The sequence below is a fragment of the Sus scrofa genome, chromosome 9 (genome assembly GCF_054392235.1).
Source record: "Sus scrofa isolate SSC_HxYL_T2T_F1_AM1 chromosome 9, Sscrofa_HxYL_maternal_Yorkshire_Landrace_v2.0, whole genome shotgun sequence".
NCBI lineage: Eukaryota > Metazoa > Chordata > Mammalia > Artiodactyla > Suidae > Sus > Sus scrofa.
In genome coordinates, this window is record NC_139391.1 from 82,222,984 (window position 1) to 82,248,233 (window position 25,250).

The 25,250-nt window shown below is 39.6% G+C and overlaps 1 long non-coding RNA gene across 1 annotated transcript in view; it reads left to right on the forward strand.

Annotated features, from left to right (window-relative positions):
* The first annotated feature begins 627 nt into the window (after positions 1 to 627).
* The window catches only part of LOC106504962 (uncharacterized), a 40,009-nt gene continuing 15,386 nt past the window's right edge, over positions 628 to 25,250 (forward strand). Inside the window, exon 1 of the long non-coding RNA XR_001298964.3 lies at positions 628 to 932. This is a non-coding gene — a long non-coding RNA (uncharacterized LOC106504962). The remainder of the gene's footprint in view (positions 933 to 25,250) is intronic.

Sequence of the window (25,250 nt, forward strand, 5' to 3'; positions counted from 1 at the left end):
GGTGTGATGGTGGAGACTGCCATGGCCCAGAAATCATCTTCAGTCATAACTACCTCTGAGCACAGGAGTGCTTAGCTGTCAGTGTTGCTCATATGGCCCTTGGAATGACCTGTCCCCTCTTTGTCATTGCTTTGTTTCTGATTGGAATTCCCAGGCCTGACTGCCTGATGCCTCAGGCACCTTGAAGTCAGGTCAGCCTACTGTTTTCCATGTTCAAGACCGGGCATACATGTGAGGCTGGCCTCATTCCTACCCTGGTTTTTGCCTAGTAAGGGAAATAAATTATACCTAATATAGCTTCAGTGGAAGACATGACAGTAGTAACATTGACCCAGGGATTGCCAAATAGCAGCTGATAACAAGATTGAAGGATGAATGTGTGCCAATGAGGTAAAAGGGTGCTAAACAGGGAAGTGGATGCGCAGCTGTAGAATGCAGAATTTCTAAAATAGTCTCGGCTCCCCAAACCTGCCAATCCTAATCCCCAGAACCTGTGAAGATGATGCAATATCAGTTCCATGATTTTCTTGTGAAAAAGCACAGTTTATTTCCTTACAGAGATTATCCTGCATTATGCAGACAGACCTAATGTAATCACAAGAGCTTTTAATGGAATGCTTTCTCCAGCTGGAGCAGAAAAGAAAGATCCGAAGCATGAAAGAACTTGACCCCATTGTTGCTTTGAAGATAGAGGAGACCTCGTGAGAAGAAATGCTCAGGGCCTCAAGCAGCAGAGAATCCCAGCTGACATCCAACAAGGAAATGGGCCCTCAGTTCTACAACTGCAAGGTGGACAACCTCTTTGAGCCCGAAAGTGTGTTCTCCACCCAAGCCTCCAGATAGGAACACAACCCGCCAAATCTTTGATTTTGGCCTGAAACCCTGATCATGGAACCCAGCCTGACCTGCCTGGACTTCTAAGCTACAGAACTGTGAGCTTATGGATTAGTGTGTTGTTGTTGTTGTTGTTGTTGTCTGTCTTTTGTTTTTTTAGGGCCACACCCATGGTATATGGAGATTCCCAGGCTAGGAGTTGAATCAGAACTACAGCTGCCAGCCTACGCCACAGCCACAGCAACTCAGGATCCAAGCCCCCTTTGCGACCTACACCACAGCTCACAGCAACCCCGGATCCTCAACCCACTGAGCGAAGCCAGGAATTGAACTTGCACCCTCATGGATCCTAGTGGGGTTGATTAACCACTGAACCACAACGGGAACTCCAGATTGGTGTTGTTTTAAGCTGCTTAATTTGTTACTGGGGCAATAGAGAGCTAATATAGTAGCCAAAATCAAGGTTACTCCTCACTAGTTTGAAAAGCACTGTTTCTTTGGAGAAAACTAGAATCTGCCTCTGAAACCAGTCTGTCAGAAGGAAGGAGTGGACTGAGATCTTAAATTTATTGTGCATCATTATATGCTGACTTGAGCTGCAACTTTATGTACCAAACCATTTATTTTGAACATGTTTCTTAGGTAGCAGATGCTGTTAGTATCCTAATATCATCTCCATGAGCTGCAAACTGGTAGTCACAGAAACTAAGTGACTGGTCCAATGAATTCTGAATCCTAGTACACATCAGAATCACCTAGTGAGCTTTTAAAATACCCTGATGTTCAGACCTGAATTGGTGAGGTCTAGCTTCTGGCACTTTTTTTTTTAATTTAGTTCTAATCACAGGGTTTATCTATATATTTGTTTTTCTTCCAGTTTTATTGAGCTGTAATTGACACACATCACTGTATAAGTTTAAGGTACACAGAATAATAATTTCACTTAAATGTATCGTGAAATGATGACCGCAGTAAGTTTAGTGGACTTTCATCATCTCATATAGATATAACATTAAAGAAACAAAAAAAAGCCTTTTTTCCTTTGGTGAGAACTCAGGATTTACTCTCTTTCATTTGTAACATACAGCAGTACTATCTCTAGCATGGTGTACATTACATCCCTAGTACTTATTTATAACTGGAAGTTTGTACCTTTTGACTACCTTCCTCCAATCTTCCTTCCCCCACGTCCTCTAACCCTGCTGATCACAAATCTGATCTATTTTTCTATGAGTTCATATGCTTCTTTTTTTGCGGGGGTGCTGCGCTCACAGCATATGGAAGTTCCCAGGCCACAGATCAAACCCACACACCACAGCAGTGACCCAAGCCACCACAGTGACAACACCAGATTCTTAACCTTATGTGGCCACAAGAGAACTACGAGTTTGTATACTTTTGAAGTAGAGTTGACCTACAACACTCTCTTGGCTCCTGGTACACAACATAGTGATTCACTATTTTTTTTACATTTCAAAATGATCACCACAAAAGTCTAGTTATGATATGTCGCCATGCAGAGACATTACGTAATTATTGCCTGTACTCCCTGCACGTACATTTCATACCCTTGACGCAGATTTTGCAGCTAAACATTTGTTACCTCTTAATCTCCCTCGCCTATTTTTCTCATTCCCCCACCCCCCCCGCCCCCGGCTCCTTGCCCTCTGACAACCTCCTGTTTATTCTTAATATCTATGACTGTTTCTGTTTAGTTATGTTTGTTTTGGGTTTTTTTTTTTTTTTTAGATTCCACATATAAGGGTCCTCTGACCCTACAGATCACACTCAAGAAATCCCAAACCACTCAGTCCCTGTTCAAACTTTAGGGAGCTTGTTTGAGCATAGAAACAAACCAACAACAACAACAAAAAAGGAGTTCCCATTGTGGCTCAGTGGTTAATGAATCCAACTAGGAAGGATGAGGTTGTGGGCTCCATCCCTGGCCTTGCTGAGTGGGTTAAGGATCCAGCGTTGCCATGAGCTGTGTTGTGGATCACAGAGCGGCTTGGATCTGGCATTGCTGTGGCTCTGGTGTAGGCCAGCAGCTATAGCTTGGATTAGACCCCTAGCCTGGGAACCTCCATATGCCACAGGTGCAGCCCTAGAAAAGACAAAAAAAAAAAAAAAAAAAAAAAAAAAAGGCAAGGAAACTTTACACAGTAGAGGGAAATACATTAAAATTACTGCTTCCAGTAGATTTGTATGGGTCCAAAGAATAAAATGATCTTAAAATTTTTTAAATAAAAATAAATTCAAATAAATGTTTAAAAGAATGAGAAGCCTGTTTTTCCCAAATTCACTCAACAGATATTTCTTACCTTTGGGCAAAATGTTTATAAGCTGAAAAACAAGCAACACACAAAGGACTCAGAATTCAGTTTTCATAACTGCTCCATCATCAAAATAGTTGATCACCTACGAGGGAAATTTTTTTTTAATTATTCGATGAATCTATTACATTTATAGTTGTACAATGATCATCAGAATCCAATTTTATAGGATTTCCATCCCAGAACCCCAGCACATCTCCCCAAACCCTGAATTGTCTCCTTTGGAAACCATATGTTTTTCAAAGTCTGAGTCAGTATCTGTTCTGCAAAGAAGTTCATTGTGTCCTTTTTTCAGATTCCACATGTCAGTGAGAGCATTTGATGTTGGTGTCTCATTGTCTGACTGAATTCACTTAGCATGATAATTTCTAGGTCCATCCATTTTGCTTAAAAATGCCGGTATTGGAAGTCCTGTCGTGGCCCAGTGGTTAATGAATCCGACTAGGAACCATGAGGTTGAGGGTTCAATCCCTGCCCTTGCTCAGTGGGTTAACGATCCATTGTTGCCGTGAGCTGTGGTGTAGGTGGCAGATGCGGCTCGGATCCCGCGTTGCTGTGGCTGTGGCGTAGGCCGGTAGCTACAGCTCCGATTCGACCCCTAGCCTGGGAACCTCCATGTGCCGTGGGAGCGGCCCAAGAAATGGCAAAAAGACAAAAAAAAAAAAAAAAAAAAAAAAAAAGCCAGTGTTTCGTTCCTTTTAATGGCTGAGTAATATTCCATTGTGTATATGTACCACATCTTCTAGATCCACTCCTATGTCAATGGACATTTAGTTTGTTTCCAGGTCTTGGCTATTGTAAATAGTGCTACAGTGAACATCAGAGTACATGTGTCTTTGCAAGTCATGGTTTCCTCTGGATAGATGCCCAGGAGTGAGATTACTGGATCAAATGGTAGTTCTATTTTTCATTTTCTGAGGAATCTGCATACTGTTTTCCACAGTGGTTGCACCAATTTACAATCCCACCAACAGTGTACTAGGGTTCCTTTTTTTCCCATACCCTCTCCAGCATTTATTGTTAGTAGACTTTTTGATGATGGCCATTCTGGCTGGTGTAACGTGGTACCTCATAGTGGTTTTGATTTGCATTTCTCTAATAATGAGTGATGCTGAACATCTTTTCATGGGTTTTTTTGGCCATCTGTATGTCTTCTTTGGAGAACAGTCTGTTTAGATCTTCTGCCCATTTTTTGATGGAGTTGTTTGTCCTTTTGGTATGGAGCTGCAGAAGTTGTTTATAAATTTTGGAGATTAATCCCTTGTCAAGCAATTCACTTGCAAAGATTTTCTCCCATTCTGTGGGTTGTCTTTTCATTTTGTCTCGGGTTTCCTTTGCTGTGCAGAAACTTTTAAGTTTGATGAGATCCCATTAGTTTATTTTTCTTTTTACTGACATTACTCTAAGAGGTGGATCTGAGAAGATGTTGCTGTCATTTATGTCAGAGAGTGTTTGGCCTATGTTTTCCTCTAAGAATTTTATAGTGTCTGGTCTTACACCTAGGTCTTCAATCCATTTTGAGTTTATTTCTGTGTATGTTGTTAGGGAGTGTTCTAATTTCATTCTTTTACATGTGGCCATCCAGGTTCTCCAGCACCACTTATTGAAAAGGCTGTCTTTTCTCCATTGTATATTCTTGCCTCCTTTGTCATAGATTAGTTGACTCTAGGTGTGTGGGTTTAATTCTGGGCTTTCTATCCTGTTCCACTGATCTATATTTCTGTCTTTGCGTTACTTCCATATGGTTTTGATGACTGTTGCTTTGTAGTATAGTCTGAAGTCAGGGAGCCTGATTCCTCCAGCTCCTGTTTTCTTTTTCAGGATGGCTTTAGCTATTCTGGGTCTTTTGTGCTTCCAAACAAACTTTAAAATATTTTGTTTGAGTTCTGTGAAAAATGTCCTTGATAATGTGATAGGGATTGCATTGAATCTGTAGATTGCCTCAGGTAGTCAAAATGATAATATTGACTCTTCCAATCCAAGAGCATGATATGTCTTTCCATCTACTTGTGTCATCTTTGATTTCTTTCATCAGTGTCTTACAGTTTTCCGAGTACAAGTCTGTTGTCTCTTTAGGTAGGTTTACTCCTAGGTATTTTATTCTTTTGGATGCAATGGTAAACGGAGTTGCTTCCCTAATTTCTCTTTCTGATCTTTCATTGTTAGTATATAGAAATGCTGTCCGTTTCTGTGTATTAATTTTGTATCCTGTGACTTTGCCAAATTCATGGATGAGCTCTAACAGTTTTCTGGTAGTGTCTTGAGGATTCTCTAGTATAGGATCGTGTTATCTGCAAATAGTGACAGTTTTACTTCTACCTTTCCAATTTGGATTTCTTTTATCTCTTTTACTTCTCTGATTGCTGTGGCTAGGACTTCCAAAACTCTGTTGAAGAGCAGTGGTGAGAGTGGACATCCTTGTCTTGTTCCCGATTTCAGTGGGAATTCTTTCAGCTTTTCACCATTGAGAATGATATTAGCTGTGGGTTTGTCATTAAATGGCCTTTATGATGTTGAGGTAGGTTCCCTCTATGTCCACTTTCTGAGGGGTTTTTTTTTTTTTTTTTTTTTTTTTGTTTTTTTTTTGTTTTTTAATGAATCCTTTTTTATTTTTTTTTTATTTATTTTTTTTTTTAATTTTATTTTCCCACTGTACAGCAAGGGGGTCAGGTTATCCTTACATGTATACATTACAATTACAGTTTTTCCCCCACCATTTCTTCTGTTGCAACATGAGTATCTAGACATAGTTCTCAATGCTATTCAGCGGGATCTCCTTGTAAATCTATTCTAAGTTGTGTCTGATAAGCCCAAGCTCCCGATCCCTCCCACTCCCTCCCCCTCCCATCAGGCAACCACAAGTCTCTTCTCCAAGTCCATGATTGATTTTCTTTTCTGAGGAGATGTTCATTTGTGCTGGATATTAGATTCCAGTTATAAGTGATGTCATATGGTATTTGTCTTTGTCTTTCTGGCTCATTTCACTCAGTATGAGATTCTCTAGTTCCATCCATGTTGCTGCAAATGGCATGATGTCATCCTTTTTTATGGCTGAGTAGTATTCCATCGTGTATATATACCACATCTTCCGAATCCAATCCTCTGTCGATGGACATTTGGATTGTTTCCATGTCCTGGCTATTGTGAATAGTGCTGCAATGAACATGCGGGTGCATGTGTCTCTTTTAAGTAGAGCTTTGTCCGGATAGATGCCCAAGAGTGGGATTGCAGGGTCATATGGAAGTTCTATGTATAGATTTCTAAGGTATCTCCAAACTGTTCTCCATAGTGGCTGTACCAGTTTACATTCCCACCAACAGTGCAGGAGGGTTCCCTTTTCTCCACAGCCCCTCCAGCACTTGTTATTTGTGGATTTATTAATGATGGCCATTCTGACTGGTGTGAGGTGGTATCTCATGGTAGTTTTGATTTGCATTTCTCTTATAATCAGCGATGTTGAGCATTTTTTCATGTGTTTGTTGGCCATCTGTATATCTTCCTTGGAGAAATGTCTATTCAAGTCTTTTGCCCATTTTTCCATTGATTGATTGGTTTTTTTGCTGTTGAGTTGTATAAGTTGCTTGTATATTCTAGAGATTAAGCCCTTGTCAGTTGCATCATTTGAAACTATTTTCTCCCATTCTGTAAGTTGTCTTTTTGTTTTCTTTTGGGTTTCCTTTGCTGTGCAAAAGCTTTTCAGTTTGATGAGGTCCCATGGGTTTATTTTTGCTCTAATTTCTATTGCTTTGGGAGACTGACCTGAGAAAATATTCATGATGTTGATGTCAGAGAGTGTTTTGCCTATGTTTTCTTCTAGGAGTTTGATGGTGTCCTGTCGTATATTTAAGTCTTTCAGCCATTTGGAGTTTATTTTTGTGCATGGTGTGAGGGTGTGTTCTAGTTTCATTGCTTTGCATACAGCTGTCCAGGTTTCCCAGCAATACTTGCTGAATAGACTTTCCTTTTCCCATTTGATGTTCTTGCCTCCCTTGTCAAAGATTAATTGACCATAGGTGTCAGGGTTAATTTCCAGATTCTCTATTCTGTTCCATTGGTCTGTCTGTCTGTTTTGATACCAGTACCACACTGTTTTGATGACTGTGGCTTTGTAGTATTTCTTGAAGTCTGGGAGAGTGATGCCTCCTGCTTGGTTTTTGTTTCTCAGGATTGCTTTGGCGATTCTCGGTCTTTTGTGGTTCCATATAAATGTTTGGATTGTTTGTTCTAGTTCTGTGAAAAATGTCATGGGTAATTTGATAGGGATTGCATTGAATCTGTAGATTGCTTTGGGTAGGATGGCCATTTTCACAATATTGATTTTTCCAATCCAGGAACATGGAATATCTTTCCATTTTTTTACATCTTCTTTGATTTCTTTGATTAAGGTTTTATAGTTCTCGGCATATAGGTCCTTTACCTCTTTGGTTAGGTGTATTCCGAGGTATTTGATTTTGTGAGGTACAATTTTAAAAGGTATCGTATTTTTGTATTCCTTTTCTAATGCTTCATTGCTGGTATACAGAAATGCAACTGACTTCTGAATGTTAATCTTCTATCCTGCCACTTTGCTGAATTTATTAATCAGTTCAAGGAGTTTTGGGGTTGAGTCCTTAGGGTTTTCTAGGTATAGAATCATGTCATCTGCATACAGTGACAGTTTGATCTCTTCTCTTCCTATATGGATGCCTTTGATTTCTTTTGTTTGTCTAATTGCTGTGGCTAAGACTTCCAAAACGATGTTGAAGAGCAGTGGTGAGAGTGGGCATCCCTGTCTTGTTCCAGATTTGAGTGAGAAGGCTTTCAGTTTTTCCCCATTGAGGATTATATTTGCTGTGGGTTTATCATAAATGGCTTTGATTATATTCAGGAATGTTCCCTCTATACCCACTTTGGCGAGGGTCTTGATCATGAATGGATGTTGAACTTTGTCAAATGCTTTTTCTGCATCTATTGAGATGATCATATGATTTTTTTTTTTTTTTTTTTTTTTTTTTTTTATTAAATTTTATTTTATTTTCCCACTGTACAGCAAGGGGGTCAGGTTATCCTTACATGTATACATTACAATTACAGTTTTTCCCCCCACCATTTCTTCTGTTGCAACATGAGTATCTAGACATAGTTCTCAATGCTATTCAGCGGGATCTCCTTGTAAATCTATTCTACGTTGTGACTGATAAGCCCAAGCTCCCGATCCCTCCCACTCCCTCCCCCTCCCATCAGGCAACCACAAGTCTCTTCTCCAAGTCCATGATTGATTTTCTTTTCTGAGGAGATGTTCATTTGTGCTGGATATTAGATTCCAGTTATAAGTGATGTCATATGGTATTTGTCTTTGTCTTTCTGGCTCATTTCACTCAGGATGAGATTCTCTAGTTCCATCCATGTTGCTGCAAATGGCATGATGTCATCCTTTTTAATGGCTGAGTAGTATTCCATCGTGTATATATACCACATCTTCCGAATCCAATCCTCTGTCGATGGACATTTGGATTGTTTCCATGTCCTGGCTATTGTGAATAGTGCTGCAATGAACATGCGGGTGCATGTGTCTCTTTTAAGTAGAGCTTTGTCCGGATAGATGCCCAAGAGTGGGATTGCAGGGTCATATGGAAGTTCTATGTATAGATTTCTAAGGTATCTCCAAACTGTTCTCCATAGTGGCTGTACCAGTTTACATTCCCACCAACAGTGCAGGAGGGTTCCCTTTTCTCCACAGCCCCTCCAGCACTTGTTATTTGTGGATTTATTAATGATGGCCATTCTGACTGGTGTGAGGTGGTATCTCATGGTAGTTTTGATTTGCATTTCTCTTATAATCAGCGATGTTGAGCATTTTTTCATGTGTTTGTTGGCCATCTGTATATCTTCTTTGGAGAAATGTCTATTCAGGTCTTTTGCCCATTTTTCCATTGATTGATTGGTTTTTTTGCTGTTGAGTTGTATAAGTTGCTTGTATATTCTAGAGATTAAGCCCTTGTCAGTTGCATCATTTGAAACTATTTTCTCCCATTCTGTAAGTTGTCTTTTTGTTTTCTTTTGGGTTTCCTTTGCTGTGCAAAAGCTTTTCAGTTTGATGAGGTCCCATGGGTTTATTTTTGCTCTAGTTTCTATTGCTTTGGGAGACTGACCTGAGAAAATATTCATGATGTTGATGTCAGAGAGTGTTTTGCCTATGTTTTCTTCTAGGAGTTTGATGGTGTCCTGTCGTATATTTAAGTCTTTCAGCCATTTGGAGTTTATTTTTGTGCATGGTGTGAGGGTGTGTTCTAGTTTCATTGCTTTGCATACAGCTGTCCAGGTTTCCCAGCAATGCTTGCTGAATAGACTTTCCTTTTCCCATTTGATGTTCTTGCCTCCCTTGTCAAAGATTAATTGACCATAGGTGTCAGGGTTAATTTCCAGATTCTCTATTCTGTTCCATTGGTCTGTCTGTCTGTTTTGATACCAGTACCACACTGTTTTGATGACTGTGGCTTTGTAGTATTTCTTGAAGTCTGGGAGAGTGATGCCTCCTGCTTGGTTTTTGTTTCTCAGGATTGCTTTGGCGATTCTCGGTCTTTTGTGGTTCCATATAAATGTTTGGATTGTTTGTTCTAGTTCTGTGAAAAATGTCATGGGTAATTTGATAGGGATTGCATTGAATCTGTAGATTGCTTTGGGTAGGATGGCCATTTTCACAATATTGATTTTTCCAATCCAGGAACATGGAATATCTTTCCATTTTTTTACATCTTCTTTGATTTCTTTGATTAAGGTTTTATAGTTCTCGGCATATAGGTCCTTTACCTCTTTGGTTAGGTGTATTCCGAGGTATTTGATTTTGTGAGGTACAATTTTAAAAGGTATCGTATTTTTGTATTCCTTTTCTAATGCTTCATTGCTGGTATACAGAAATGCAACTGACTTCTGAATGTTAATCTTCTATCCTGCCACTTTGCTGAATTTATTAATCAGTTCAAGGAGTTTTGGGGTTGAGTCCTTAGGGTTTTCTAGGTATAGAATCATGTCATCTGCATACAGTGACAGTTTGATCTCTTCTCTTCCTATATGGATGCCTTTGATTTCTTTTGTTTGTCTAATTGCTGTGGCTAAGACTTCCAAAACGATGTTGAAGAGCAGTGGTGAGAGTGGGCATCCCTGTCTTGTTCCAGATTTGAGTGAGAAGGCTTTCAGTTTTTCCCCATTGAGGATTATATTTGCTGTGGGTTTATCATAAATGGCTTTGATTATATTCAGGAATGTTCCCTCTATACCCACTTTGGCGAGGGTCTTGATCATGAATGGATGTTGAACTTTGTCAAATGCTTTTTCTGCATCTATTGAGATGATCATATGATTTTTTTTTTTTTTTTTTTTTTTTTTTTTATTAAATTTTATTTTATTTTCCCACTGTACAGCAAGGGGGTCAGGTTATCCTTACATGTATACATTACAATTACAGTTTTTCCCCCCACCATTTCTTCTGTTGCAACATGAGTATCTAGACAAAGTTCTCAATGCTATTCAGCGGGATCTCCTTGTAAATCTATTCTACGTTGTGACTGATAAGCCCAAGCTCCCGATCCCTCCCACTCCCTCCCCCTCCCATCAGGCAACCACAAGTCTCTTCTCCAAGTCCATGATTGATTTTCTTTTCTGAGGAGATGTTCATTTGTGCTGGATATTAGATTCCAGTTATAAGTGATGTCATATGGTATTTGTCTTTGTCTTTCTGGCTCATTTCACTCAGGATGAGATTCTCTAGTTCCATCCATGTTGCTGCAAATGGCATGATGTCATCCTTTTTAATGGCTGAGTAGTATTCCATCGTGTATATATACCACATCTTCCGAATCCAATCCTCTGTCGATGGACATTTGGATTGTTTCCATGTCCTGGCTATTGTGAATAGTGCTGCAATGAACATGCGGGTGCATGTGTCTCTTTTAAGTAGAGCTTTGTCCGGATAGATGCCCAAGAGTGGGATTGCAGGGTCATATGGAAGTTCTATGTATAGATTTCTAAGGTATCTCCAAACTGTTCTCCATAGTGGCTGTACCAGTTTACATTCCCACCAACAGTGCAGGAGGGTTCCCTTTTCTCCACAGCCCCTCCAGCACTTGTTATTTGTGGATTTATTAATGATGGCCATTCTGACTGGTGTGAGGTGGTATCTCATGGTAGTTTTGATTTGCATTTCTCTTATAATCAGCGATGTTGAGCATTTTTTCATGTGTTTGTTGGCCATCTGTATATCTTCTTTGGAGAAATGTCTATTCAGGTCTTTTGCCCATTTTTCCATTGATTGATTGGTTTTTTTGCTGTTGAGTTGTATAAGTTGCTTGTATATTCTAGAGATTAAGCCCTTGTCAGTTGCATCATTTGAAACTATTTTCTCCCATTCTGTAAGTTGTCTTTTTGTTTTCTTTTGGGTTTCCTTTGCTGTGCAAAAGCTTTTCAGTTTGATGAGGTCCCATGGGTTTATTTTTGCTCTAGTTTCTATTGCTTTGGGAGACTGACCTGAGAAAATATTCATGATGTTGATGTCAGAGAGTGTTTTGCCTATGTTTTCTTCTAGGAGTTTGATGGTGTCCTGTCGTATATTTAAGTCTTTCAGCCATTTGGAGTTTATTTTTGTGCATGGTGTGAGGGTGTGTTCTAGTTTCATTGCTTTGCATACAGCTGTCCAGGTTTCCCAGCAATGCTTGCTGAATAGACTTTCCTTTTCCCATTTGATGTTCTTGCCTCCCTTGTCAAAGATTAATTGACCATAGGTGTCAGGGTTAATTTCCAGATTCTCTATTCTGTTCCATTGGTCTGTCTGTCTGTTTTGATACCAGTACCACACTGTTTTGATGACTGTGGCTTTGTAGTATTTCTTGAAGTCTGGGAGAGTGATGCCTCCTGCTTGGTTTTTGTTTCTCAGGATTGCTTTGGCGATTCTCGGTCTTTTGTGGTTCCATATAAATGTTTGGATTGTTTGTTCTAGTTCTGTGAAAAATGTCATGGGTAATTTGATAGGGATTGCATTGAATCTGTAGATTGCTTTGGGTAGGATGGCCATTTTCACAATATTGATTTTTCCAATCCAGGAACATGGAATATCTTTCCATTTTTTTACATCTTCTTTGATTTCTTTGATTAAGGTTTTATAGTTCTCGGCATATAGGTCCTTTACCTCTTTGGTTAGGTGTATTCCGAGGTATTTGATTTTGTGAGGTACAATTTTAAAAGGTATCGTATTTTTGTATTCCTTTTCTAATGCTTCATTGCTGGTATACAGAAATGCAACTGACTTCTGAATGTTAATCTTCTATCCTGCCACTTTGCTGAATTTATTAATCAGTTCAAGGAGTTTTGGGGTTGAGTCCTTAGGGTTTTCTAGGTATAGAATCATGTCATCTGCATACAGTGACAGTTTGATCTCTTCTCTTCCTATATGGATGCCTTTGATTTCTTTTGTTTGTCTAATTGCTGTGGCTAAGACTTCCAAAACGATGTTGAAGAGCAGTGGTGAGAGTGGGCATCCCTGTCTTGTTCCAGATTTGAGTGAGAAGGCTTTCAGTTTTTCCCCATTGAGGATTATATTTGCTGTGGGTTTATCATAAATGGCTTTGATTATATTCAGGAATGTTCCCTCTATACCCACTTTGGCGAGGGTCTTGATCATGAATGGATGTTGAACTTTGTCAAATGCTTTTTCTGCATCTATTGAGATGATCATATGATTTTTGACCTTTTTTTTGTTAATGTGGTGTATGATGTTGATTGATTTGCGTATGTTGAACCATCCTTGTGAACCTGGGATGAACCCAACCTGGTCATGGTGTATAATTTTTTTGATATGTTGTTGGATTCGGTTGGCTAAGATTTTGTTGAGAATTTTTGCATCTATATTCATCAATGATATTGGGCGATAGTTTTCTTTTTTGGTGGTATCTCTGCCTGGTTTTGGAATGAGGGTGATGGTGGCCTCATAGAATGTCTTTGGGAGTATTCCTTCTTCTTCAACCTTTTGAAAGAGTTTAAGGAGGATGGGCACCAATTCCTCTTTATATGTTTGATAGAATTCACCTGTGAAGCCATCTGGTCCTGGGCTTTTATTTGTAGGGAGTGATTTTATGACCTCTTCAATTTCATTTCTGGTGATTGGTCTGTTCAGTTGGTCTGTTTCTGCTTGATTCAGTTTTGGCAGGCTGTAAGATTCTAGAAAATTGTCCATTTCTTCCAGATTGTCAAACTTATTGCCATATAGTTGTTCATAGTATTCTCTTATGGTTTTTTGTATTTCTGCTGTATCCGTTGTGATTTCTCCTTTTTCATTTATAATTTTGGTGATTTGGGTTCTTTCTCTCCTCTTTTTAGTGAGTCTGGCCAGGGGTTTATCAATTTTGTTCACCTTTTCAAAGAACCAGCTCTTGGTTTTATTAATTTTCTCTATTGTTTTTTGAGTCTCTATTTTATTGATTTCTTCTTTGATCTTTACAATTTCCTTCCTTCTGCTGACTTTAGGACTTCTTTGTTCTTCTTTTTCTAATTCATTTAGGTGGAGGGTTAAGTTGTCAATTTGGGATCTTTCTTCTTTTTTGAGAAAGGCCTGTATTGCTATAAATTTCCCTCTGAGCACTGCTTTCGCAGCATCCCATAGATTTTGAGAGGTTGTGTCTTCATTATCATTTGTTTCAAGATAGTTTTTAATTTCCTTCTTGATTTCCTCATTGACCCATTGGTTTTTTAGTAGCATGTTGTTTAGTCTCCATGGAGTAGGTTTTTTCTCTTTCCTTTTCCCATGGTTGATTTCTAATTTCATGGCATTGTGGTCAGAGAAGATACTTGAGATAATTTCTATGCTCCTAAATTTATTGAGATTCGCTTTATGTCCCAATATGTGGTCGATTCTTGAGAATGTTCCATGAGCATTTGAGAAGAATGTGTATTCTGATTTTTTTGGATGTAGTGTCCTGAAGATATCAATTAAGTCTAACTTTTCTATTGTTTCCTTTAAGATCTCTGTTGCTTTATTGGTTTTCTGTCTAGAGGATCTGTCCATTGATGTGAGGGGGGTATTTAGGTCTCCTACTATGATTGTATTCTCATCAATATCTCCCTTTATGTCTGTTAATATTTGTTGTATGTATCTGGGTGCTCCTATGTTTGGGGCATATATGTTGATGATAGTAACATCCTCTCCTTGGATGGATCCCTTAATCATTAAATAGTGTCCTTCTTTGTCTTTCTTTATGTCTTTTGTTTTAAAGTCTATTTTGTCTGATATGAGCGTTGCAACTCCTGCTTTTCTGTCATGTCTATTGGCATGAAATACTTTTCCCCAGCCTTTCACTTTCAATCTATATGTATCTTTTGTCCTAAGGTGAGTTTCTTGTAGGCAGCATATTGAAGGTTTTTGCCGTTTTATCCACTCAGCCATTCTGTGTCTTTTGATTGGGGCATTCAGTCCATTGACATTTAAGGTGATAATTGATAGATGATTATTTATTGCCATTTGATCCTCGTGTTCCAGTTGATTCTATGGTTCTCCATTCTTCCTTTCTTTTTTTTTTTTTTTTTTTTTTTTTTTTTTTGGTTGGATGGTCTCCTGTTATTATCTGCTTGAGTGTATTTTTTTTTCATTTTTTGCAAATGCAATATTTGGTTTTGGCTTGTGGTTGCCCTGTTTTTTAAGTATGCTAACCCCTTCCCATAATTGTGTGTTTTAGCCTGATGGTCCTGTAAGTTCAAACACTTCATTATTATATTAAAATTAAGAAGAGAGACATACATACAAACAAAAAGGATTATTTACCTCCTAACATCCCTTGCCCACATTTTATGGTTTTGATGACTCTTTTATTTTTTTCTTTTTAATTTTATTTTGTTTGAAGCATGTTCATGATTAAATCTGTATGCTGGCTTATTTGAATGACTGCTCTCTGATTGTATCTTCCTCTGTCCTAGTTCTTCCTCTTCTTCTTCTTCTTTTTTTTTTTTTTTTCTTTTCTTTTTTCTTCCCTTTCCTTCCTTTCTTTTGGTTTAGAGAAGCCCTTTCAATATTTCCTTTAACCTGGGTTTTGTGTTGCTGTATTCTTTAAGTTTTTGTTTGTTGGGAAAAATTTTTATTTCTCTGAGGGGTTTTTATCAGAAATGGGTGTTGGATGTGTCAGTGTTGTATCACACTGATGGATTTGCAGATATTGAAGAACCCTTGCATCCCTGGGATAAATCCCACTTGATCATGATGTACAATCCTTTTCATGTATTGTTGGATGTGGTTTGCTAGTATTTTGTTGAGGATTTTTGCATCTATGTTCATCAGTGAAATTGGCCTATAGTTTTCTTTTTTTGTGGTATTTTTGTCTGGTTTTGGTATCAGGGTGATGGTGGCCTCATGGAACAAGTTTGGGATTATCCCTTCCTATGCAATTTTTGGAATAATTTCAGAAAGATAGGTGTTAGCTCTTCTCTAAATGTTTGATAGAATTTGCCTGTGAAGCCATGTGGTCCTGGACTTTTGTCTGTTGGAAGTTTTTAATCACAGTTTCAATTTCAGTGCTTGTGAATGGTCCATTCATCTTTTCTATTTCATCTTGGTTTAGTCTTGGAAGATTGTACCTTTCTGAGAATTTGTCCATTTCTTCTAGGTTTTCCGTTTTGTTGGCATATAGTTGCATATAGTAGTCTCTTATGATCCTTTGCATTTCTGTGATGTCCATTGTTACTTCTCCTTTTTCATTTCTAATTTTATTGATTTGAGTCCTCTCTCTTTTTTTCTTGATGAGTCTGGCTAGGGGTTTATCAGTTTTGTTGATTTTTTCAAAGAACCAGCTTTTTGTCTCATTGATCCTTTCTATGGTTTTCCTTGTTTCTATTTCATTGATTTCTGCTCTGATTTTTATTATATCTTTCCTTCTACTAACTTTAGGTCTTGTCTGTTCTTCTCTCTTGAGCTGCTTTAGATGTAAAGTTAGCTTGTTTGTTTGAGCATTTTCTCATTTCCTGAGGTGGACTTGTATTGCTATAATCTTTCCTCTTAGACAGCTTTTGCTGCATCCCATAAATTTTGGATTGTTTTGTCTTTGTTGTCATTTGCTTCTAGGTATTTTTTTAATTTCTTCGTTGATTTCTTCAGTGAGCCAATGGTTGTTTACTAGCATGTTGTTTAGTCTCCACGTGCTTGTGTTTTTTGCAGTTGTTTTCTTGTTGTTGATTTCTAGTCATATAGTGTTGTGGTGGGAAAATATGTTTGATATGATTTCAACTTTCTTAAAGTTACCAAGGCTGGATTTGTAGTCCAGGGTGTGATCAATCTTAGAGAATGTTCCATGTACACTTGAGAAGAATGTGTATTATGTTGCTTTAGGATGGAATGTCCTATAAATATCTATTAAGTCCATCTGGTCTAATGCTTCATTCAAGGCTTTACTGATTTCCTATCTGAATGATCAGTCCATTGCTGAAGGTGGGGTGTTAAAGTCCCCACTCTGATTGTATTATTGTCGATTTCTCCTTTTTAGGTTGCTAGCAGTTGCCTTACATATTTGGTGCACCTGTGTTGGTTGCGTAGATATTTAAAATTGTTACATCTTCTTCTTGGATTGATCCTTTGATCATTAGGTAGTGACCTTCCTTGTCCCTTAAAATATTCTTCATTTTAAAGTCTATTTTGTCTGTTAGGAGTTTTGCTACTCCAGCTTTCTTTTGATTCCCGTTTGCATGGAATATTTTCTTCCATAGTCTCACTTTCAATTTGTATGTGTCCCTAGAAGTGAAGTGCATCTCTTGAAGACAGCATATATACGGAGCTTGTTTTTGTATCCATTCAGCCAGTCTATGTCTTTTGGTTGGGGCATTTAGTCCATTCACATTTAAGGTAATTATTGATATGTATGTTCTTATTGCCATTTTATTAATTACTTTGGATTTGTTTTTGTTGCTCTTTTTTCTTTCCTTCTTCTCTTGTTCTTTCCTCTTCTGGTTTGATGACTATCTTTAGTGTTGTATTTGAGTTGATTTTTCTTTGTTTGTGTATCAATTGTAGATTTTTGGTTTGCAGTTATTCTGAAGTTTTGATATGAGTCTATATATATATATATATATATATATGTATATATATATATATGAGATTGTTTCAAGTTGTTGTTCTCTTAATTGCAAGTTCATCTCCAGTGTCCTGCATTTGTATCCACTTCTTCTCATGATTTCTGATTTTTGTGGCATAATTGTGCATGGATGACTTCATATCTTTACTGTATATATACCTTTACTGGTGAGCCTTGTCATTTGTGGAATTTTTGTTTCCTGTTGCTGTCTTTTCTTTTCTGCCTAGAGAAGTTCCTTTAGTATTTGTTGTGAGGCTGCTTTAGTGTTGCTGAATTCTCTTAGCTTTTGCTTATCTGTGAAGCTTTTGATTTCTCCTTCAAATCTGAATGAGAGCCTTGCTGGGTAAAGTAATCTTGTTTGGAGTTTTTTTCCTTTCATCACATTAAGTATATCATGCCACTCCCTTGTGTCCTGCAGAGTTTCAGCTGAAAAATCTGCTGATAACCTTATTGGGGTTCCCTTGTATGTTATTTGTTTCTTTTCCCTAGCTGCTTTCAAGATTTTCTCTTTGTCTTTAATTTTGGTTAGTTTGATTATGTGTCTCGGGGTATTCTTCCTTGGGTTTATTTTATATGGTACTCATTGTGCTTCCTGGATTTGAGTGAGTGGTTCCTTTCCCATGTTAGGGAAGTTTTTGGCTATTATCTCTTTGAATATTTTTTCTGTCCCCCCTCTCTCTCTTCTCCTTCTGGCACCCCTATAATAAGGATGTTGGTGTGTTTAACATTGTCCCAGAGTTCTCTGAAACTCTCTTCATTTGTTTTCAATCTTTTTTCTCTTTTCTCTTCCACATCCGTAATTTCCACTAATCTGTCCTCCACCTTGCTTATTCGTTCTCCTGCTGCCTGCATTCTGCTGTTAGCTGCTTCTAGTGATTTTTTTATTTCAGTTACTGTATTTTGCATCTCTTCTTGTTTAAGTTTTATACCTTGTATGTCTTTGCTCAGTGTTCCCTGTAAGTTATCCATCTTTTCCTCCAGTTTATTTCCAGTGTCTTGCATCATCTTCAGCATCAACAGTCTAAAGTCTTTTTCCTAGAGGCTGAGAATCTCCTGATCACTTAGCAGTTTTTCTGGGGGTTTTCCTTTCTCCCTCGTCTGAGTTATAGTTCTCTGTCTTTTCATTTTTATAGGTTTTTGGTGTGGTGACCTTTTTACAGGTAATAGAGTTGTAGTGTCTCGTACAGGGGCTTGCTGTAGTCTTCCTGATGGGAGGGACTGATGCCTGCCCACTGGTAGGTGGAGCTGATTCCTATCCCTCCAGTGGGTGGGGCTTTGTCTCTGGATGAAATTAGAGGTGCCTGTGTGCCTGGGGGGGAGGGTCTTTAGGCAGCCTGTTTATGGATGGGCAGGGCTTCAATCCCACCTGGATTGTTGTTTGCCTTGGGGCTTCTCAGAGGCTGACTGATGGGTGGGGCCAGATTTTCCCAAAATGGCCACCTCCAGAGAAAGGCAGGTACTGAATATTCCAAAGAGCTTTGCTTCCAATGCCTGTCACCCACAACAAGCCACATTCACCCCTGTTTTCCCAGGAGGTCCTCCATGAAATGCAGTCAGGTTTGACCCAGATTCCTATGGAGAGTTTGCTTTGCTCTGGGACCCAGTGTATGTGAAAGTCTGTGTGCGCCTTTTAAGAATGGGTTCTCCATTTCCCCCAGTCCCATGGAGCTTCTGCACACAAGCCCCACTGGCCTTCAATGCCAATTGCTCCGGGGGCTTTTTCCCAGTGCCAGATTCCCACACGTGGGAGTTTGATGTGGGGCTTAGAACTCTGACCCCTGTAGGTGAGTTTCTATGAACCATTTAGTTTCCAGTCTGTGGGGCTTCCCACCCCAGAGGTATGGGGTTGCTTATATCATGTAACAGCCCCTCCTACCTCTTGATGTGGCCTCCTCTTTTTCTTCTGGATTAGGATATCTTTTTGAAAGCTTCAGGTCCATTTGGTTGAAGATTGCTCAGCATTTGGTTGTAAATTTTGTTGTTTTTAGGAGAGAAGTTGAGCTCCAGTCCTTCTATTCTGCCATCTTAATCCCATCTCCCTGGGATGGAAGTCTTTTGTAATGAATTGAAGACATATTTTTCTTGAATGTGGGTCAAACCCCCCTCACCCCACCCCCTCACCCCCCGCCCAACAGTAAAACTGATGTATTTTCCCTGTTGAATTATAATTGACAATCATTTTTGGAGGAATTTGTGGGGAAGTAACAACCTATTACTCCATGTCCCCACCTCCAGTGTTGTTTATTCCTCCCAACAAGACACTGAGTCTCAGGGAACTTAGGGGTACCTTCAAGGCTTGATGGGGACAACCCTCCATATTCTTTGTACTGACCTCACTGACAGCTTTACTCCCCAGTAAGCCCTGTGGTGTTTGCAGAACACACCTCCCTTCTGCTCTGTTCTCTCTGTCTCTGCACCTTCTTATTCTCCTCCCCCAATTGCCCAAGTCCTCCTTGTCTCCCCAGGCTCATTTCGGATGCCTCCAGGAAGCTCCCATCTCTCCTCTCTGTCCCTCTCTTGGCACTTGTTAGAACCATTAACTGCAATCTTCTTATCTTTTAATAAATTGACTGGCACATCTTAGAAGGCAAAGACTCAGTTTGTATCTTTGCATTTCCTACAATGTCCAGACAAGGCCTTGGACCTAAGATCCAGTCAATAGAGGCTGGTTGTCTGAATGGGTGTTTGCCCCAAACTGGTCAGAGCAGCCTTCTCCATATCAGAAGGGTCTCCTTCCCATGTGGTCACAGGAGATACAAAATGAACCCGGATGGTGATAGGGTAGGCAGACCTGTCTTCAGGTACCTGTTTGACCCGTCCTGAGCAATTTCTTGACAGCCCAATTGCCTCCAACAGCCCAGGCCTTTGTTATTATTTACTTCCTCTTCTGAAAGGTCAATAGAGTGGGGAATGACTGAATTTGGTTTCATCCACTATTTGAGTTTTGAATTATATTTACAATGAGAGAGGCCCTACATGCCTAAAACTATGAGGTTAAATCAGTTGTTGAATGAATGAGTTTAATGGGGTTCAGGGCTGGCTTTACCACCCTGACTTGTGGATTATTTTGAGCTCAAAACAAGCAAGTCCCAAAAGACTCAGGAAGAAACTTTGAATTTCCACTTTACTACCTAAAAGAATTTAAGACAGAAGGCCTGTGCCAGGAAGTAGCTTTCACTGTAGACAACTATAGGAAAGTGTGAACTAGCGATGTTTACCAGGAAAGAACCTGGAGAGCCTTGTTTAAGCAAAGTCTTCTCTGTTTCCTATTGTCTTTAGATGGCTCAGCATATATTTGCTTACCAAATGTTTACTCTTTTCCTGTGAATTACCTTACTTCCCTTTGAAGTTCCAAACCCCTGCCTCCTTCTCCATAGTCCAGAATGATATATATATATATATATACCTTATCTTGCCTTGCTGTCTTTAAAATGCTTCATGCTTATGTGGTTTTCTTGTGTATATGTAATAAATTTACATTTCTCCTGTTCATCTGCCTTATATCATCTTAATTGCCAGCCAAAAAACTGAGAGGGAAAAGAGGGGAAATTTCCCTTTCTCCACAAGTTCACTGAGTACTGAATTCAGGCCAGCACTGCAGGAAGATTGAGCCACCAAGAAGCTTAGAGAGAATAAAGGGCCTACAAACTGAAGGATAACATGAGCTCGGGTTCTATATCAGATTAAAATTATCCTTTGCATGTGTGAATGTACTCTTTAAATCCTAACTCTTGGAGTCCCTTCATGGTTCAGCAGTAAGGAACTCAACTAGGATCCATGAGGATGTGGGTTTGATCCCTGGCCTCTCTCAGTGGGTTAAAGATCTGGCATTGCCATGAACTGCAGTGTAGGTCACAGACACAGCTCAGATTCTACATTGTCGTGGCTGTGGCATAGGCTGGTGGCTACAGCTCCAATTCAACCCATAGCCTGGGAACTTCCATATGCTGAGGATGCAGTCCTAAAAAGAAAAAGATAAATAAATCTTAACTCTCAACAGGCCTGGATCTACAGTTCCCCCTACCCCCACCCCAAAGAAAAAGAGCTTGAGACACACTCAGAACAGGTTTACCTGGATAGCTGGAAACCTTAACAGCCAAAGCCTAAGAAATGCTGAGACCTTTTAGAGACACTGGTAGTTTTCCAAATGAGATTTCCTGAAATGATGGTGCCAGCTTTTGACAGATAAGCATGAAAGTTTTGTTTAAACATAAATCAAGTACATCTGGATTTCAAGAGAGAAGTTTATCTATGACAAATAGCAAGTCTTCCTCTCAGGTCTGGGTGTCTTAACATTTCGGATTTTTGGGGTGCCTCTTGTACTTGCAGAGATATTTATGTGTTGGTGATACTCTATTGTGTAAATACTTTCTGGATGAAAAAATACCTCCTTAGGTACTAGAAATGTTAAAATGTACATCTAACTGCTGAAGAATTTACCAACCCCAGAAGATCTCCCATGGCCTAGCATAGTAAGGATCTAGTGTTGTCACTGTTGGGGCTCTGGTTACAGCTGTGGCTCAGTTCAGTCCCTGGTCTGGGAACGTCTGCATGCCATGGGCTTAGCCAAAAAAAAAAAAAGATTTTGCCAGCCCTAAAATATGTATATTTCAATCTAAGGTTGGCACTTCATTTAGAAATGTGATAAAAAATCACCTAACTGGTGAGGTACAGTAGACATGTATATTCCAATATGTGTTCTTAAGTAAATTTTTTTAGAAGTATTTTCTACTTTCTGAAGAGTTACTTTGCATTTCAGTCTTTTTTTTTTTTGGCTGCACCTGAGGCATATCAAAGTTCCCAGGCCACGGCTTGAATCTGAGCTGTACCTGCAACCTATGCCACAGCTGCAGCCCTTAACCCAGCCACATGGAACCCACGCCTCAGCAATGACCTGAGCCACCTCAGAGACAACACTGGATCCTTAACTTGCTGCACCATAGCGGGAATTCCCTACATTTCAATCTTCTATACCAAAGGTTATTTACTGGAACTCTTTCTTTTCAGTAAGAGGGAGATGTGCCTGATTTTTGCCACCAAGAACACAGATTTAGCTGTCACAGTGGGATTAACTGACCTCACATCTTGCCAGTGCCCAATTCACCAGTGTATATAACTGAGTCAGGTACAACTCTCTGATATTAATTAAAGTCTAAAAGCCAATGCCAGTAATAATGTGTATCGTGGTGAGGTGACTTGCTTATGTAAAGTCGTTCTGTTGTGGCTTCCTCTTTCTTGCTACATTGTGGGAGATTTCTTTTTTTTTTTTTTTTTTTTTTTTTTTTTTTTTGTCTTTTGTCTTTTTTGTTGTTGTTGTTATTGTTGCTATTTCTTGGGCCGCTCCCACGGCATATGGAGGTTCCCAGGCTAGGGGTTGAATCGGAGCTGTAGCCACTGGCCTACACCACAGCCACAGCAATGTGGGATCCGAGCCATGTCTGCAACCTACACCACAGCTCACGGCAACGCCGGATCATCAACCCACTGAGCAAGGGCAGGGATCGAACCCGCAACCTCATGGTTCCTAGTCGGATTCGTTAACCACTGCGCCACGACGGGAACTCCTGTGGGAGATTTCTTGATGTATATATGGATGACATGCTGACAGCAAAAATAGATTTTATTGAATAGTTAACTGTTAGTTAATATGTTGATGGTAGTTTAGTCTAGATAAAAATTCCATATCTTTGCTAAATTTTTGTGCCATGTTATGTAGACACAAATAGAGCCAGAATTGACAGTTTAATTTAGCTTTACTAGGACATTGACAGGGATGGAACTCAGCAATTGCAATGTGTTCTGTGCATCTTGTTATTTCATATATTGAAACTGACCAAAATGTTTTTTGTGTTTTTTTGTCTTTCTGTCTTTTCTAGGGCGGCACCCACAGCATGTAGAGGTTCCCAGGCTAGGGGTCTAATCATAGCTGTAGTCGCTGGCCTACGCCAGAGCCACAGCAACTCAGGATCTGAGCCATGTCTGTGATCTATACCAGAGCTCACGGCAATGCCAGATCCTTAACCCACTGAGCAAGACCAGGGATCGAACCTGCAACCTCATGGTTCCTAGTCAGATTTGTTAACCACTGAGCCGTAACGGGAACTCCACCAAAATGTTTTTAATGTGAGGAGATACACCTCATTATCATGCATGTACAAAGGAGTGATGTGATCATAGCAAAATCTCGAGATCATGTGAACTTGTGAGATTTGGGAAGCTCTGGATTCAAACATCCTGGTATTTGGCAAATTCACATGCCAAGGAAAAGAGGTACCTGTAATTGGTAAATTTCTGACCTTTGGAAATGGGTTTTTTTAATTGTCTTGAAAAATTGATCATTGAAAACTGAAAAAAACTGTATGGGCCAAAAAAGCTTCAGCATGTTCCCTTGCATAATGATAAGATTTGTTTTAAAATGTATGCGGAAAGCCAGGATGTCCTGGAGCAAGTGATAGAGAATGAGAACCTGTCCCTCTGAAAGGACGTATTAGTTTAACAAGAGACATGATAGTAATGGCTGTAGTCAGCTGTTGGTATTTTTGCAGTATATAAGGGAGAGAGTGTAGATGAATTCCTTTTGGGGTATTGCTTCGGTTAACTGTGAGAGGAAACAATGTGTTCAGTTTCATCTAAGAGTCCTTATTGAACCATAAGCCCACACTTCAGCGGTGTAGACCATTTTGTTCTGAAAGAACCCCCTGCTATGCTTGGTAAAATGTCAAGCTTTGCTGCCTGTTTACAGAAGGGAATAGCTATCTGTGTGATGCCCTATCATGCACTTGGTGCAAAAAAATATGTCTGCAAAAATGAAGAATGTTCTGTCTTTATATAATAACAAAAACCCCACTGAGAGGTAGAAACAAAATCTTTGCTGCTTCTGTGATTTTTGCTAAGAAATTGGTTAAAAATGGCCAGCAGCCATTTCCATGTGGAACTGAGCTGACTTCCTATGGCAGCATTTTTATTTGCAACAGGAAAAATGATGAAAAATGAATAAATTCTTTCTTTTGCCTCTCTGAGAGGGTGGCCTTCACCATTCGGCCTGAGTAACCATCTAATTGAAGGTGGGGGCTATTGTAGTCTTGGAGATCAGGATTTAGAGTAAGAGGAAAGGAAAAAAAAATTTTTTGTTTTATTCAGATTCTGGAATAAGAAATAAGATTATGCAGGAAAAAAAAAATTTAGAAAGACTTCCAAGTCAGGCTATTACCATATGAGAGAGGATTTTTGAAATGCTCTTCTCTGTCCTCTTTATCTTTAACATTTGGCAGTCCCAGTCCAGGAGGAGCAGCTTCTGGTGTTCTCCTGTGGGCTAGGAAGAAACCTGTGCTGCTTATGATAGAAAAGCTCCATGACCTGCAGCCACATGGAAGAAGATGTGTCACAAAATCAAAGACAACCCATCTATTTTTCTTCCTGGATGAATAGGGGATGGTGGGACAAGGGAAACCAGAAGAAGGAGGACTAAGAAAGCAAAGTACTAGGATGATGTATTCACATGTGTGCACACACTCTACCCTGCTCTCCAGCCTAGCTGAGTGAGGAAAATGCAAAAGTAGAGAAGGCACAGAGGTTCTCGCCCAGTACTCCTCTTGGGACGGTGGGAGGAATAAGCTCACAACTGTTCTGTGCCATCCTGGGGAGAACCCACATCACCTGGCAGTGCAGAAGGTTGGGGGGAGGTTGTGGTTTCCCCAAGCAGCCTTAGTTCCCATGGGCTGTATCTACTGGATCCTGCAATCCCTGAGCCTTCAGTGGAGAGCATCCCTGTGGGGATTGCTGTGGCAGGGGGCGGCGCTCTCTAGAGAGGGTTACAGAGCAAGTTGGGCCAGGGATTCCAAAGTGTCTGTAGCCCCTGAGGAATCAGAATGAGATTGAGTCAGTCAAAAAGAGACCAGAAGACAATGAGTCCAAGTCCCTCAGTGAGCTCTGATCACATGAAGACCCAAGGACAGCGCTAATGGTGCCCAAGCATCCACATTGAACAAGAGGTCTGGAAGAATAT